This window comes from Pan paniscus, chromosome X (assembly GCF_029289425.2).
Source record: "Pan paniscus chromosome X, NHGRI_mPanPan1-v2.0_pri, whole genome shotgun sequence".
NCBI classification, from domain to species: domain Eukaryota; kingdom Metazoa; phylum Chordata; class Mammalia; order Primates; family Hominidae; genus Pan; species Pan paniscus.
The window spans coordinates 21613903-21629710 of record NC_073272.2 but is presented as its reverse complement, the minus strand read 5'-3'; the positions used below and the strand labels follow the sequence as shown (position 1 = coordinate 21629710).

Below are 15808 nucleotides of genomic sequence, written 5' to 3'. Positions count from 1 at the left end.
TTGATCTTTAAATTTTTCTGACTCTGTCTGTGAGGAAGTAAGCTGTTTTCTCTGCCTGTTTTTGTATGTGTTCGGCAAAAGTACATTTTCCCCTCTGCCTGCCCAATTGTTGATGGGTGAAGTGTGTACACTTGCAGCTTGCATGTCCTATGTGTGCTGAGCATAACCATTCTCAGCTCACTTGCCGTGGCCTCAGCTTTCATTTGCTAGGTGTTTTAGATCTCTCTTTGGCACATTTAGAGCCCATTTTGATATTTGTTTAAAGTGGTTGGTGAATGTGGCTGTTCTTTTTTGATCCATGAGGCGAAAGGCCAGTATTTTGCCTAATTGTACCACTCCAAGATAAAGCTCACAGTTACTTTGTTCTTCTTGATTAATGAAGGGATCACAAATCTACTTCAACAAGTGTCATCAAGTAGAGATTTTCAGGTTACTGTTCTACATTCAAAGACCCTGACATGGATCTCTTTAATCATATTTCACTTTTCTTTAAACTTTAAACTCAAGGGCCATTAATTTTGTGAATTATATGGATGATTGTTTTCAAGATGTTTGTCTCTATTCACAAGGTAGCAGTAATTTTTCTGGGTGTGTTATGTTATGTTATGTTATGTTATGTTATTTAGAGACAGTGTCTCCTTCCATCGCCTAGGCTGGAGTGTGGTGGTATGATCATGGCTCACTGCAGCCTCAACCTCCCAGGCTCAGGTGATTCTACCACCTCAGCCTCCCGAGTAACTGGGACTATACACATGTAACCACCTAACCTGTTTTTTTTTTTTTTTAATTTTTTGTAGAGATGGGGGTATCACTATGTTGCCCACGCTGGTTGCCCTCCTGGGCTCAAGTGATCCTTTCGCTTTGGCCTCCCAAAATGCCAGGGTTATAGGCGGGAGCCACCGTGCCCTGTCCAGGTATGTATTATAATGTGCAGAGCCTCATCTTGCTCACAACATTTAGTCCTGGTGTCCTTGGGCATGTGGGCATCTGCTGTGTGTTAGGCACCAGAGGATATAAACTCAAATGAGATGGACTGAATGGAATATTGTCACAAATGTAACTTCTAGAGGATGATAGTTTTAGCTCCTATGACCTGCCTTTGGGAATTCTGTGCTTTAAACATTGTTCTACAAAGATATTCTGTAAAGATGTTCTGGATTAAAATGCCACTTGAGAAGTTTCTGGCTGAATTCATCCGGCAACTGTTAGAATGTGCTAAATGAACCTACAGTTAGCTTTTTGGCCCTGATGGCTGTGTTACTTTATGGAGTAATAATGGCTGCATTCTATTCAAGGCTTACTGGCTGCCTGGCATTGTATGTATAATCTACCCATGTCTGTCTGTGTACAGTGACCAAAATTTGTTCAGCCCTTACTGTATGCCAGGTAGGAAGGAGGCCAAGCCCTTTCCATGTTTTTTTGTTGGTTTGTTTTTTGAGATTGAGTCTCACTCTGTCATCCAGGCTGGAATGCAGTGGTGCAATCTGGGCTCATTGCAACCTCTACCTCCCAGGTTCAAACAGCTCTCGTGCCTCAGCCTCTGGAGTAGCTGGGATTACAGGCGTGCACCACCACGCCTGGCTGATATTTGTATTTTTAGTAGAGATAGAGTTTTGCCATGTTGGCCAGTCTGGTCTCAAATTCCTGGTCTCCAGCAATCCACCTGCCTCAGCCTCCCAAAGTGCCGGGACTACAGGCATGAACCACAGTGCCCAGCCCCTTTCCATGCTTTTTTATCTCATCAAATTCTTCTACCACTCTATGACAGGTAACTGAGGCATATCAGTGTTAAAAGCCATACTCACAGTCACACAAACTAGTGAGGAGCAAAGAGAGCATTGGAATCTAGGCCAACCGGCTCTGCAACCTGAGCTCAAGCGGGCAGCATTATCTGGGTGTCTGAATTGTCCTGACAGGACTGTGCTCCTCACCATTATTGTCTGCTGTATTATGCCTTCCCCAAGTGTCCATTCAGGTGGAATCATGGTATTTAACTTATTTCTGTCTGCATTTTAAATAATTCTCTTCAAAAATTGGCTCTTTCAACTCAAAAGGACAAACTTTGCCTGGATTTATGGGCTTGTGTTGTTTTTTCCTACAAATTCTGAAATTAAGGCAATTAGGGAAAATATTTCATTATTATTAATTTGTAAGCACACGTTGTTTTGCAGTGTTCAGCAGGCTATGCTTTCTAGGAGTTTGACTGTCTTTTCTATCAGTGGTAAATAATCAAGATGTGTGACTATCCAATTGTTCCCCATCCACGGGGCCCTCAAAACCAACCAATTCCAGCTCAAATTATTCTTGAAACTTTAAACATACAGTTTTCTTTCAGAAAAACAATTTCTAAAACTAACAACTGGAACCTGTTAGATTCTGTTGTGAGAAATGTTATTCCAAGTAGGGTCTGGAGTAATTAAGTACAAGTGTGTTACCAATAAGAACCCACATCATTTGGCAGTTTCTTCAGGCTTTGTAACTGTTGTAGTGCAGAAAATGTGGTGAACGGGGGCGGTCTTGTGACTCAGGGAGAAGCTGTGACCTCAGTGAGTTTTAATCGCCTGAGTGAGTTGATCGTGGTGATTATGCATAATGGAATCTTATTTTCTTAATGGCAAGATTATCGAATCTTAGCTTGGAAAAGGACTTTAAGATCATGTGTTTTAACCCTTAGCTTTCTACCAGATCAAAATCTAAACCATCTGAGATATCACCGTGATCATTACTGGATATTTAAACTTGTTAAGCTTGGGGCTCCCACAGCGACTCCATGTCAGTGTGTCTCTAACCTGGTCCTGCTCCAGGTGCACTATGTCATCAGAATTTTGTGGTGGGGGCAGGAGTAGGGATAGAAGCCTTAGAATCTTTTAAAAAGTTCAGGTGATTCTGCTGCTTGATCTAAAGCTTGGGCATTCATTTTGCACAATGGTACCGATAGGGCAGTACCATGTTTTTAATTCTAGTTTCTTTTCTCAAGAACATGAATTGGTAGCTGGTGACTTCAATTAGAAAATATTTTCATCTTATTTCTAAAGTAGCTTTATGAATAAAGTATTAATAGCTATATTAGTGAATATATAAGTAAACACAATCATGCTGGAAATTATTGTAAAAGTTTACTACAAATACACAAAGAACATAGTGCTATGTAAACAGTGCTTGATTTAAGTCCATTAGAATTAATACATTCTGGCTGGGTGTGGTGGCTAACACCTGTAATCCCAGGACTTTGGGAGGCCAAGGCGGGCGAATCACTTGAGGTCAGAAGTTCGAGACCAGACTGGCCAACATGATGAAACCTGTCTCTACTAAAAATACAAAAAGTAGCCAGGCGTGGTGGTCCATGCCTGTAGTCCCAGCTACTCAGAGGCTGAGACACAAAAATCGCTTGAACCTGGGAGGCAGAGGTTGCAGTGAGCCGAGATTGTGGCACTGCACTCCAGCCTGGGCAACAGAGTGAGACTATCTCAAAAAACAAAAAAACCAAAGAGAATTAATACATTCTAATTGCGGAACTTCTGTACTCAGTGATTCTCCATCCCACTCTATACCTGGTGGTAGTGAGATAGGCACAATTTCTAGCAATGGTCCTCAAGATTCTATCTACTCTTAAGTCCCCACAACTTCTACATGTGATGAGCTATCACTCCAGTGATTTTGTTATGTTATATGGCACAATTGATCTTTAAACAGGGAGGTGATCCAGGTGGGCCTAACATGAGTCCTTAAGAGCAGAGAACTTTCTCCTGTCTAGTGGCAGAAGAGAAAGTCAGAGGAGGACTTGCTGCTTTGAAGAGGGTGGGGTCATGTAAGAAGGAAATGGGCAGCCTATAGGAGCAGAGAGTAGACCTTGGCTGGCAGCCAGGAAAGAAATGGAGACCTCAGACCTACGGCCGCAAGGTGCTGGATTCTGCCAACAACCTGAGTGAATTTGGAAGTGGGTTATTCTTCCAAGCCGCCAGATAAAAGTCTAGCCTATTCACGTCTTGATATTGGCCTGTGAGACCTTGAGTGAACAAAGAATCCAGTTGAGCCTATCGGGACTTTTGACCTACAGAACTGTGAGATAAAAAATGGGTGTCGTTTTAGGTAACCCATGGCAGCATTCCCTCCTCTGCTGGAATGTCGTCAGTGGAGACTGACTGGGGATTCTGGACTTCCATCCCCATCCTCCCACTCAGCAGTGATAGGCAGCTCCCCCTCCCCACTAGAGAATGGGGAAAATCTTGGAGAGGAGGGAGCTGAAGAAAGGAATTAATTAAAGGAATATTCCCTGCCTGCATTGGAAGTCCTGGGCAAACAACTCCTAACCCACCTGCATGTGAATCTGACTAGAACAAACATGCCAAAAAGTTTAGCAATAGAAACTTTAACACAGAATATCACCCAGGTTTTCAGAATGATCTCTAAGTAACAGAGATGAAGCAGACCAGAATAGTACTGCAAGGGCTCTGAAATCAAACTATCGTTAAAACTGCAGCCAACGAAAATAGCCCAGGATGTGCGTACTTAGCCTCAATAGGGTTAATGCCAGCTAAAATTTAAATAGTATCTAGAGTCTTGTAAGATAATAACCCAAGTGCCCAAGATACAATTTAAACAATCACTTGTCATACCAAGAACCAGGAAAATCACAACTCGAATGAGAAAAGCCAATCAACAGATACTAATACTGAGAAGACTCAGATGTTGGAATTATCTGACAAAGGTTTTAAAGCATCTGTCATAAAATTGCCTTAATAAGCAATTTCAAACACTCTTGAAACAAATGAAAAATTAGAAAATCTCAGCAAATCAATAGGTTTTTTAAAAATGGAAGTTATTGAACCAAAAAATAAACAAGTTAAAAAGCTCACCAGATGAGCTCAATAATAGATGACAGAGGAAAGAATCAGTGAACTTGAAAATAGATCAATGAAACTTACTTAGTCTGAACAACAGATAGAAAATAGTCTGTAAAAAATGAACAGAGCCTTAGAGGCCTATGGGATAATAACATCAGATCTAACATTTGGGTCATCAGAATTCCAGAAGGAGAAAAGAAGGTTATGATAATAAACAATATTGAACGAAATGATGACTGAAAACTCACCACATTTGGCAAAAAGCATAAATCTTCAGAATTCAGAAGCTGAGCAAAACCTAAACAGGATAAACCTAGAGAAATCTATGCCAAGATACATACTAATCAAGCTTTTAAAAATGAAAGGCAAAGAAAATGCAGCAAGAGAGACATGACATATACTTACAAGGAAGAATGATTTGAATGACAATGAATTTCTCCTGTAAAATAATGGAGTCCAGAAGGAAGTGTACAACATTTTCATGGGCTGAAAGAAAAGAAAGATTAACTCTGAATTCTTTGTCTGGTGAAAATATCCTTAAGGAATGAAGAGAAAATGAAAACATTCTCAGATGAAGGAACACTAAGAGAATTTATCAATAGCAGACCTATCCTTAAATAATGCCTAAAGAAAGTTTTTTAGGCTGGGCACGGTGGCTCACGCCGGTAATCCCAGCACTTTGGGAGGTTGAGACGGGTGGATCACAAGGTCAGGAGATGGAGACCATCCTGGCTAACATGGTGAAACCCCATCTCTACTAAAAATACAAAAAAATTAGCCAGGCATAGTGGTGGGCACCTATAGTCCCAGCTACTCGGGAGGCTGAGGCAGGAGAATGGCGTGAACCTGGGAGGGGGAGCTTGCAGTGATCCGAGATCATGCCACTGCACTCCAGCCTGGGCGACAGAGTGAGACTCCATCTCAGAAAAAAAAAAAAAAAAAAAAAAAAAAAGTTTTTTAAACATAAAAGAAATGGTAACAGAAGAAACATTGGAATTTCAGAAAGGAGAAAACAGCAAATGGGTAAAAATAGGGAGTATGTATAGTAGGCCAAGTATAGGGTATGTGTCATTAATTTTTTTCTGTTGTTGTTGTTGAGACGGAATCTTGCTCTGTGGTCCAGGCTGGAGTGTAGTGGCACATTCTCGGCTCACTGCAATCTCTGCCTCTCAGGTTCAAGTGATTATCTTGCCTCAGTCTCCTGAGTAGCTGGGATTACAGGTGTGCACCACCATGCCTGGCTAATTTTTGTATTTTTAGTAGAGACGGGGTTTCATCATGATGGCCAGGCTGGTGTCAAACTCCTGGCATCAGGTAATCCACCCGCCTTGGCCTCCCAAAGTGCTGGGATTACAGGTGTGAGCCACTGTGCCCGGCTTGTATCATTAATTTTTAAAAACATGTTTGATGGTTGAAGCAAAAATTAGATCATCTGGTGTGGTATCCAATATATATTGAGGTAATATGCAAGAAAATTATATTTAAGAGGTGGGGAGGATGTAAAAGAACCTAACTGGAAGTAAGGTTTTTACACTTCACTGAAATAGGAAAATGTTGATCGAAGTAGTCTGTGACAAGTTACATATGTATATTGTAATAACTAAAATACTCTAAAAATCACTAAAAGTATAACTGTACAAAGAGATATACTAAAACTGCCTATTAATAAAAGGAAATTCTAAAGAATGTACAAGTAACCCACAGGAAGACAAGAAAAAGGAAACAATGAAAAACAGAGTGAACAAACAGAAAACAAATAATACAATGGCAGGTGTAAGTCCTAACATGTCAATATGTGTTTTAAATATACCAATTAAAAAACAGAGATGATAGATAAAAAAAAAACTTGACTCAACTATATGCTGTTTGTAAGAAACTCACTTCAAATATATTGATATAGGCACGTTGGAAGTAAAAGTTGGAAAATATATACTATGCAAATATTAATTTTAAAAAAGAAGGAGTGGCTACATATAATATCAGATAGGGTAGACCAGAGAGCAAAGAAAATTACCAGGGACAAAGAAGGACATTACACAATGATAAAAGTGTCATTCCACCAAGAAGACGTAGCAGTCCTAAATGTGTATGGGCCAAGCAACAGAGCTGCAAAATATATGGAGCAAAAACTGATAGAACTAGAAAATAGACAAGTACACAGTTATAGTTGGCAACTTAGCATCTCTTTCTCAGCACTTGACAGAATTACTAAACAGAAAATCAGCAAGGGTATAGAAGGCCTGAACAACATAATCAACCAAGAAGTTGTAATTGATGTTTACAGAATATCCTACACAGAAACAGCACAAAACACATTTTTTTCAAGTACCCATGAAATATCTGCCAAGTTAAACCATATCCTGGGTCATAAAACTAACCTCAATATATTTAAGGGAATTGAGATAATAAAAAAGGTGTTCTTTGACCATAAGTAATTAAGCTAGAAGTCAGTAACGGAAAGATCAGAAAATCTCCAAACACTTGGAAATCAAATCACACACTTCTAAATAATCCACAGGTCAAAGAAGAAGTCTCAAAAAGATTAAACAAATACATAGAACTGAATGAAAATGAACATACAACATATTAAAATGTGTGGGACCCAGCTAAAGCAGTACTGAGAGGAAAATTTATAGCACTAAAGTTTACATTAGAATGGAGGAATGTTCTCAGATCAATAATCTAAGGTCCTACCTCAAGAAACTAGAAAAAGTGAAATAAACCGAAAGCAACCAGAAGAAGGAAATAATGAAGATAAGAGCAGTAATCATTGAAGGTGAAAACAGAAAAACAACAGAGAATATCAGTGAAAAAGCCAGTTCTTTAAAGACCAATAGGCTGGGTACAGTGGCTCATGTTTGAAATCCCAGCATTTTGGGAAGCGGGAGTGGGAGGATCACTTGAGCCCAGGACTTTGAGACCAGCCTGGGCAGCATAGCAAGACACTATCTCGCCAATCAAAAAATAATAATAATAATCAAAAAATTAGCTGGACGTGGTGGTGCATGCCTGTGGTCCCAGCTACTCAAAAGGCTGAGGTGGGAGGATTACTTAAGCCTGGGAGGTTGAGGCTGCAGTGAGCTGTGATTGTGCCACTGCACTCCAGCCTGGGTGACAGAATATGATCCTATTTCAAAATAAATAAATAAAAAGATCAATAAAATGGATAAACCTCTAAGAAGACAGGCAAAGATGAAAAAGACACAAATTAGCATAGTAGGAATAAAACAGGTGATATCATTACAGATTCTGCAGCTATTAAAGGGACAATAAGAGAATACTAAATTATATGTACATACATTTGACAACTTAGATGAAATGAACCAATTCCCTGAAAACTACAAACTACCAAAACTTACCCAAAGTGAAATAATGTCAATAGTCCTATAACTAACTGTTAAAGAAATTGAATTTGTCATGTAAAAGCTTCCAAAAAAGAAATCTCCAGGCCTAGAGGTTTTTCGTCATAATTTCCACCAAACATTTAAAGAATTAGCACCAATTCTGCATAATCTTTTCGAGAAAATAGAAGAGGAGGGAATGTGTCCCAATTCATTTTATGAGGCCAGTATTACCTTAATACCAAAACCAGATAGTACAACAAAGAAAACTGCAGGCCAGTGTCCCTCAAGAACATAGACACAAAAGTCCTCAGCAAAGTATTAGCAAAACAATCCAGCAACTTATAAAAAAATTATATACTATGACCAAGTGGGGTTTATTCCAGATGTGCAAGGCCACTTCAGTGTTTGGAAATCAATCAGTGTAATCCATGATATCAACACGCTATGGGAGAAAAAATCAAATCGCATAATCAGATCAATTGATGAAAAAAATTGACAAAATTCAACGCCATTCATGATAAAAACTCTCAGCAAACTAGGAATAGAGAGGAATTCCCCCAACTTGATAAAGAGCATCTACAAAAATGCTGCAGTTAACACCATATTTAATGGTGAAAGACTGTATACTCTCCCCCTGAGAATGGGGAAATAAGGTAAGAATGTCTGCTCTTACCAGTCTCATTCAACGTAATACTGGAAGTCCTAGCTAGAGCAACTAGTTGAGAAAAAAATAAAAGACATATGAATTGGAAAGGAAGAATAACATCTTATTTGCAGATGACGTGATTCTCCAGTAGAACATCCCAAGAATTTACCAAGTAACTCCTAGAATAAGTGAGTGCAGTAAGGTCACAGGTTATAAGATCAAACACACAATTTAACATTTCTAGATACTAGCAATGAACATATGGAAACTGAAATTAAAAACACAATGCCATGTACAGTCTCTCCCAAAAGAATTGAAATACAGTTATGCATTGCTGAACAACAGGGATATGTTCTCAGAAATGCATTGTAAGGTGATTTTGTTGTTGTGTGAACATCATAGAGTAGTATACTTATACAAACGTAGGTGATACAGCCTACTACACACCTAGCCATATTGTATGGCCTATCACTCCTAGGCTACAAACCTGCACAGCATGTTACTGTAGGCAGTTACGACACAATGGTAAGTAGTTGCATATCTAAACATATCTAAATATTGGCTGGGCACTGTGGCTCACACCTGTAATCCCAGCATTTTGGGAGGCCAAGGTGGGTGGATCACTTGAGGTGAGGAGTTCGAGACCAGCCTGGCCAACATGGTGAAACCCTGTCTCTACTAAAAATACAAAAATGAGCTGGGCATGGTTGCCTGTGCCTGTAATCCCAGCAACTCAGGAGGCTGAGGCACGAGAATCACTTGAACCTGGGAGACGGAGGTTGCAGTGAGCTGAGATCTCACCACTGTACTCCAGCCTGGGCAACAGAGCAATACTGTCTCAAAAAAACAAAAACAAAACCATATATAAATATAAAAAATGTACTTAATACAATAGAAGTATGGTATTATAATCTTATGGGGACCATTGACGTATATGTTGTCTATTATTGACAAAAACAATGTTATGCAGCATACGACTATACTTAGGTGTAAACTTAACATGTACAGGATGTGTATGCTGAAAACAACAAAATGTTATTAATAGTATTCAAAGAAGATCTAAATAAATGGAGAGACATACCATATTCATGGACTGGAGTCAGTGTGGTTAAGATGTTGATTCCCCCAAATTAACCTGTAGATCTAACGCAATTTCTATCAAAATTCCAGCAAGATTTTTTTTTGTAGCTATAGACTAGTTTATTTTAAGATTTATAAAAGAAATCAGGAGAACTACAATAGTCAAAACATTTTGAAAACAATTTTGAAAAAGAAGAGCAAAATAGGAATCTACCCAATTTTATGAGTTAACTTTAATAGTTATAGTAATCAAGACAGTCTAGTATTGACACAGGAATACACATATAGATAAAGGAACGGACTAGAGAACCCAGAAATAAACCTACACAAATATGCCCAAGTGACTTTTTGACAAAAGGGCAAAAGCAATTCAATGGAGGAAGGATAGCCTTTTCAACAAATGATACTGGAGTATTTGGACATCCATAGACAAAAAAAGTGAAACTCGGCGTAAATCTAACATCTTATTAAAAAATTAACTCAAAACGGATCATGGATTTAAATGTAAAACATAAAACTATAAAAGTGTTAGAATTAAACATAGGCAAAAATTTTGGGGACCTAGGCCTAGGTGAAGAGTTCTTAGATATCATACCAAAAACAAAATCTTTTTTGTTTTTGCTCTGTCGCCCAGGCTAGAGTGCAGTGGCACATTCTCAGCTCACTGCAGCCTCGACCTCCCAGGCTCAAGTGCTCCTTGTGCCTCAGCCTCCCAAGTAGCTGGAACTACAGGTGTGAGCCACCACGCCTGGCTAATTTTTTGTATTTTTTGTAGAGATGGAGTCTCCCTATGTTGCCCAGGCTGGTCTCAAACTCCTAGACTCAAGTAATCCACTGCCTTGGCCTCCCAAAGTACTGGGATTACAAGTGTGAGCCACCACACCTGGCCAACACAATCTATTAAATAAAAAAAGATCAATTAGACTTCATCAAAATGTGAAGAGGATGAAAAGATAGGTTACAGACTGGGAGGAAATATTTGCAAACCACATGTCTGACAAAGGACTTGTATCTAGAATGTGTAGAGCTCTCAAAATGCAACAGTAAGAAACCAAAACAATCTAATGAAAATGGGTGAAATACACGAACAGACATTCACTGAAGAGAATATGCAGATGTAAAATAAGCACATGAAAAGATGTCCAACATCATTAGTCATTAGAGGAATGCAAATTAAAACCACCACAAGAAATTACTATGTATCTATTAGAATGGCCATTAGGATGGCTAAATTAAAAATGGTGATAACACCAAATGCTGGCAAGGTTGCAGAGAAACTGGTTCTCTCATATATTGATGGTGGGAATGAAAAGTGGTTCAGTCAGTTTGGAAAATAGTTTGGCAGTTTGTTATAGAACTATGTGCTTCCCATAGGATGCAGCAGTTATACTTTTGGACACTCATCCCAGAGAAATAAAAACTTAAGTTCACAGAAAAACCTGTACACAGATGTTCATAGCAGCTTTATTTGTAATAATTGCAAATTGGAAATATCTTGAATTGTCTTTGAGTGGATGAATGGTTAAACAAGTTCCGATCCAACCATACCATGGAATACTACTCAGCAATAAAACAGAATGAACTGAGGATACACACAACAACTTAGATAGATCTCAGGGGCATCGTGCTTTGTGAACAAAGCCAACCTAAGATGTTACACACTGTATGATTTCATTTATATTACATTCTCAAAATGACAAAGCTATAGACTTGGAGAGCAGATTACTGGATGCCAAGGGACAATGACAGGGTGTGGGGAAGACTGGTACCACAATAAAGGGGTAGCATGAGGGAGTTCCTTTTGAAGATGGAATAGTTCTGTATCTTGACTGTATATTGATTGTGATCCAGTGTGTAGATTTGTGCAAATCTACACATTGGATCAAGTTGCAAAGAGTTACACACAAATCAGTGTATGGAATGACTGATGAAAACGGAATAAGGTCTGTAGTGAACAGTATTGTACCAATGTCAATTTTTTTGTTTTGATATTGTACTATAGTCATATATCATCACTGAGGGAAGCTAAGTGAAGGGTTTATGGGACTCCATGCACCGTTTTTGTAAGTTCTTGTGAGTAGATAATTACTTCAAAATAAAAATTTAAAAAAATCTCCAATGGGTCTCAACCTTGGCAGCACACAAGTATCGCCCAAGGAGCTTTAAAAATCCCGATGCCCAGGCTGCATCTTAGTCTAATCTTTATCTCTGATTGTGAGTCTCAGCATTAGTATTTTTTAGGATTTCTAACTCTTGTCCTTGTTGTTTTCCATTAAATTAAAAAAATAATAACCACCACCAGGACCATACCACTTTCCCATACACTGCAGTTCTCCAGCTCTTTGTGGGTGATGGGTGGTGGGTGATGGGTGATGGGTGATGGGTGACAGATTACAGGTGTTTCAGTTCTTTCTCAGGAGGTCAGACTCTGTCATCCTGTTGTGATGTCTGAGGCTGGGATTTGGGGAAGCCCCACCCCCAGCTTTGAGCAGGTCCAAGGAGGCATTATCACTTGGCCTGTCTGTGGTTGGCCTGGAGACTGGAGGGCCAATGACAGAAATAGAGTTGGGAGGAGAAAAGAAAGATGGAGGAAGAGAGAAGTGGGGGTGGAGTGTGAGAGGATGTGGGCCTCAGAGACCCTGTTGAGCCTCACCCTGGGCCTAGTCTCTTGGAGCAAGCATGTTTGAGGAGGAGAAAGAAGGGGAGGGGAAGATGAATGTTGGGGATGGGATTGCAATTTATGATAGGGAGGCCAGGAAAGGCCTCATGAAAAAGGTGATTTAAGTCAAGACTTGAGGATGTGAGGAAGAGCTTTGTGGGGATCTGGGGGAAAGAGCCCTTCAGGCAGTGGGAACGGCACGTGCAAAGGCCCTATGGAGGAGGGTGTCCCTGGCTTCTTGGAGGAACAACAGAGAGACCAGTGCACCACCACTGCCGGAGGGAAGAGGGCAGGGGAGAGCAATAGGAGAAGGGGTTAGAGGACATAGGTTATAGGGCTCCAGATCAGGGAGGGCCTTGTGACTTGTGACTCTGAGTGAGATGGGAAGTAACTGGGGAGGCTGATGCGACCAGAGATGTTTTAACAGGTTCCCTCTGGCTGCCGTGTTGAGAAAAGACTGCAAGGGGGAAGGGTGGAAGCGAGGAGAGCAGTTTGGAGGCCCTTTGCAGGAATACAGGGGAGACCAGGGGGTGGCAGTGGGAGGGTGAGAAGTGGTCAGATTCTGGATATTTCTGTAAGTACAGCCAACAGGATTTGCTGGTAAGACTGGGGGTGTGGCAGGAGAGGAAGGAGGGAGAGATGACTCTAAGGTTTTTGTCCTGTGCATTGGGAAGCATGGTAGGGATGTGGGTCTGGAGTGTGGGGGCCAGGTCCAGGCTAGAGATAGGAATTTGCACAGCTGCCCGGCTGTCAGCCCAGGCCCACCACAGAACCACCTCTGGCACTACAATTCCTGTTTGATGCAAGGATGGCTGCTTTTCTTACCTGTCACCCTGTGATGTGAGATCACGCATTTAGAGCAACTTGGTAAATATTAATTTGTCAACAAATATTAGCTATTAATATCAGTATTAAGCCACTCCAAGACACTGGAGAAATACTTAGATGGTGTTTAGCAGTTTGGTACTGTAGGATTCGGATGCTGAGATGGAGTTAGGAGTAGAGGAGGTTTGTTTGGGGGCTGGGGGGATAACACCCTTGAAGGATGAGAGAGCAGAGGAGCAGGGCAGGGAGAGCCTCAGGTGGTGATGCCAGTCTGTCCTGGCCAGCCTAACAGGGGGCTTCTGGACAAAAATTGCTCCATGAAAGCAAAGGGGAGATGCTAGCCAAAGGGCACAAACTTGCAATTACAAGACGAGTTTTGGAGACCCGCTGTGCAGCACGGTAACTAGAGTTAATAGTCATGCATTACATACCTAAAATTTGAGAGTAACTCTTGCGTGTTCTTATTACAAAAAGGGAACTCTGTGAGGTGATGAGTCTCTTAATTAGCTTGATTGTGATCATCATTTCACGGTGTATATATATGTCAGATCATCATGTTGTACACCTTATATTAATACAATTTTTCTTTGTCAATCATACCTCAGTAAGGCTGGAAAAAAAAAAAAAAAGAAATGGGCAGAAATGGCCAGGCTCTAGGACTGCACTCCCCAGATTAGTGACCAGCTGTTGGCTCCTCAGCGAGAGCATGGCTTCTGCTAGAAAGAAAGCTGAGGCAGATTCCAAAGGTGCAAGTTAGTTCTTTCCTTCTTCTTCTTCTTTTTTTTTTTTGTTTGTTTTTGGAGACAGGGTCTCACTCTGTTGCCCAGGCTGGAGTGCAGTGGCGCGATCATGGCTCACTGCAGCCTTGACCTCCAAGGCCCAAGTGATCCTCCCACCTCAGCCTCCTGAGTAGTTGGGACTACAGGCGCGTACCACCACATCTAGCTAATTTTTTGTTGTTGTCTTTTGAGACAGAGTCTCTCTCTTTCACCCAGGCTGGAGTGCAGTGGTGCGATTTTGGCTCACAGCAACCTCCGCCTCCCGGGCTCAAGTGATTCTCCTTCCTCAGCCTCCTGAGTATCTGGGACTACAGGCGTGCACTAACACACCTGGCTAATTTTTGTATTGTTTGTAGAGACAAGGTTTCACCATGTTGCCCAAGCTGGTCTTGAATTCCTGAGCTCAGGTGATCCGCCCACCTTGTCTTCCCAATGTGCTGGGATTACAGGTATGAGCCACCGTGCCCAGCCCCAGCTATTTTTTTTTTTTTTTGTAGAGACGGGGTCTCACTATGTTGCCCAGGCTGGTCTCAAACTCCTGGGCTCAAGCAATCCTCCTGCCTCAGCCTCCCAATGTGCTGGGATTACAGGTGTGAGCCACTATGCTGGCCAAGTTCTTTCTTGAAGGAACATATGGGCAGTACATCTTTAGGGCTACCCAGAAGACATTTTGTTTCACTTTAGCTTCTTAACTCACAAAGGGATTTGAAATAGTATATTGCCCCACTCGCAGGCTAAGGGGTAAATTTCATCATCTTTATGCCACTGAGGGAGATGAGATAAATTCTTGAGGAGAGTTCAGGGAGAGTGAAGGTGAAGATGTGAAAGTCTCTTTAATGTGTAGTCACAACATGTACTAGCACAAAAGTCACACAAACACACAGTTATTTGTGGAATGAGGTATATGAAGTCAGCCCGTTTTTGCTCTTAGCTGTCTATTTTGCTCGTCATGAAGGAGAGCTTTTCATTATTGTCATACTTCCTCTGGGACCACCAGGATTTTCTCATGAAGACTAACAAAGAGATGATATCATGTGTCTGGGAGTCAGGGTGAAAAACAAAGTGGGCTTGCCTGAGTTTGTAAGCTGAGAAGTTGTCCGAGTCAAACCACATCCTGCCCTGGGTTTCTAGAGGCAGGTGGTCCCAGATGGAGACCCAGAGCGGGAGGAACCGTGCCAATGCTTTCCTAAGAGCCATGCTCAGTTCCCAGGAGGTGTGGGGGAGGCCCTGGTGACTATGTCCTCTTTACACTGAAGTTTTCTTCTAGGGAGGCCACAACTCACTGGTTGCCAGTAAAGGTTGTGAAGTTGGTTCCAGTTCCAGTTGTAGCTGTGCTGTGAACCAGCTGTGCCACTGGTGGCCATGCTGAAGCTCTTGGGGTTGTACTTTTCCTGGCTGTCAAACGAAGCCATGGTCAAGGTCTGAGATAGCTAGTGCAGGTAGGTAGTATCGGCGCAGTGGGGGCCAAGTCAAAACCAAAGAGGGACTGTTTTTGCATATCATGGAAGAAAAAGTAAATTAACATTAAAACCATGTTTAAAATATTTATTAGATGTACATTTTAGTTGTGATTATACTACAACATAATTGGAATTGATGAAGTATTAACATGTGAACATATTCTTAGCAAA

At 41.0% G+C, this 15808-nt stretch overlaps 1 protein-coding gene across 14 annotated transcripts in view; it reads left to right on the top strand.

Annotated features, from left to right (window-relative positions):
• SH3KBP1 (SH3 domain containing kinase binding protein 1) overlaps nt 1–15808 on the top strand; it is a 357317-nt gene that overhangs the window by 60271 nt on the left and 281238 nt on the right. The gene's annotated exons all lie outside the window — the stretch shown is intronic.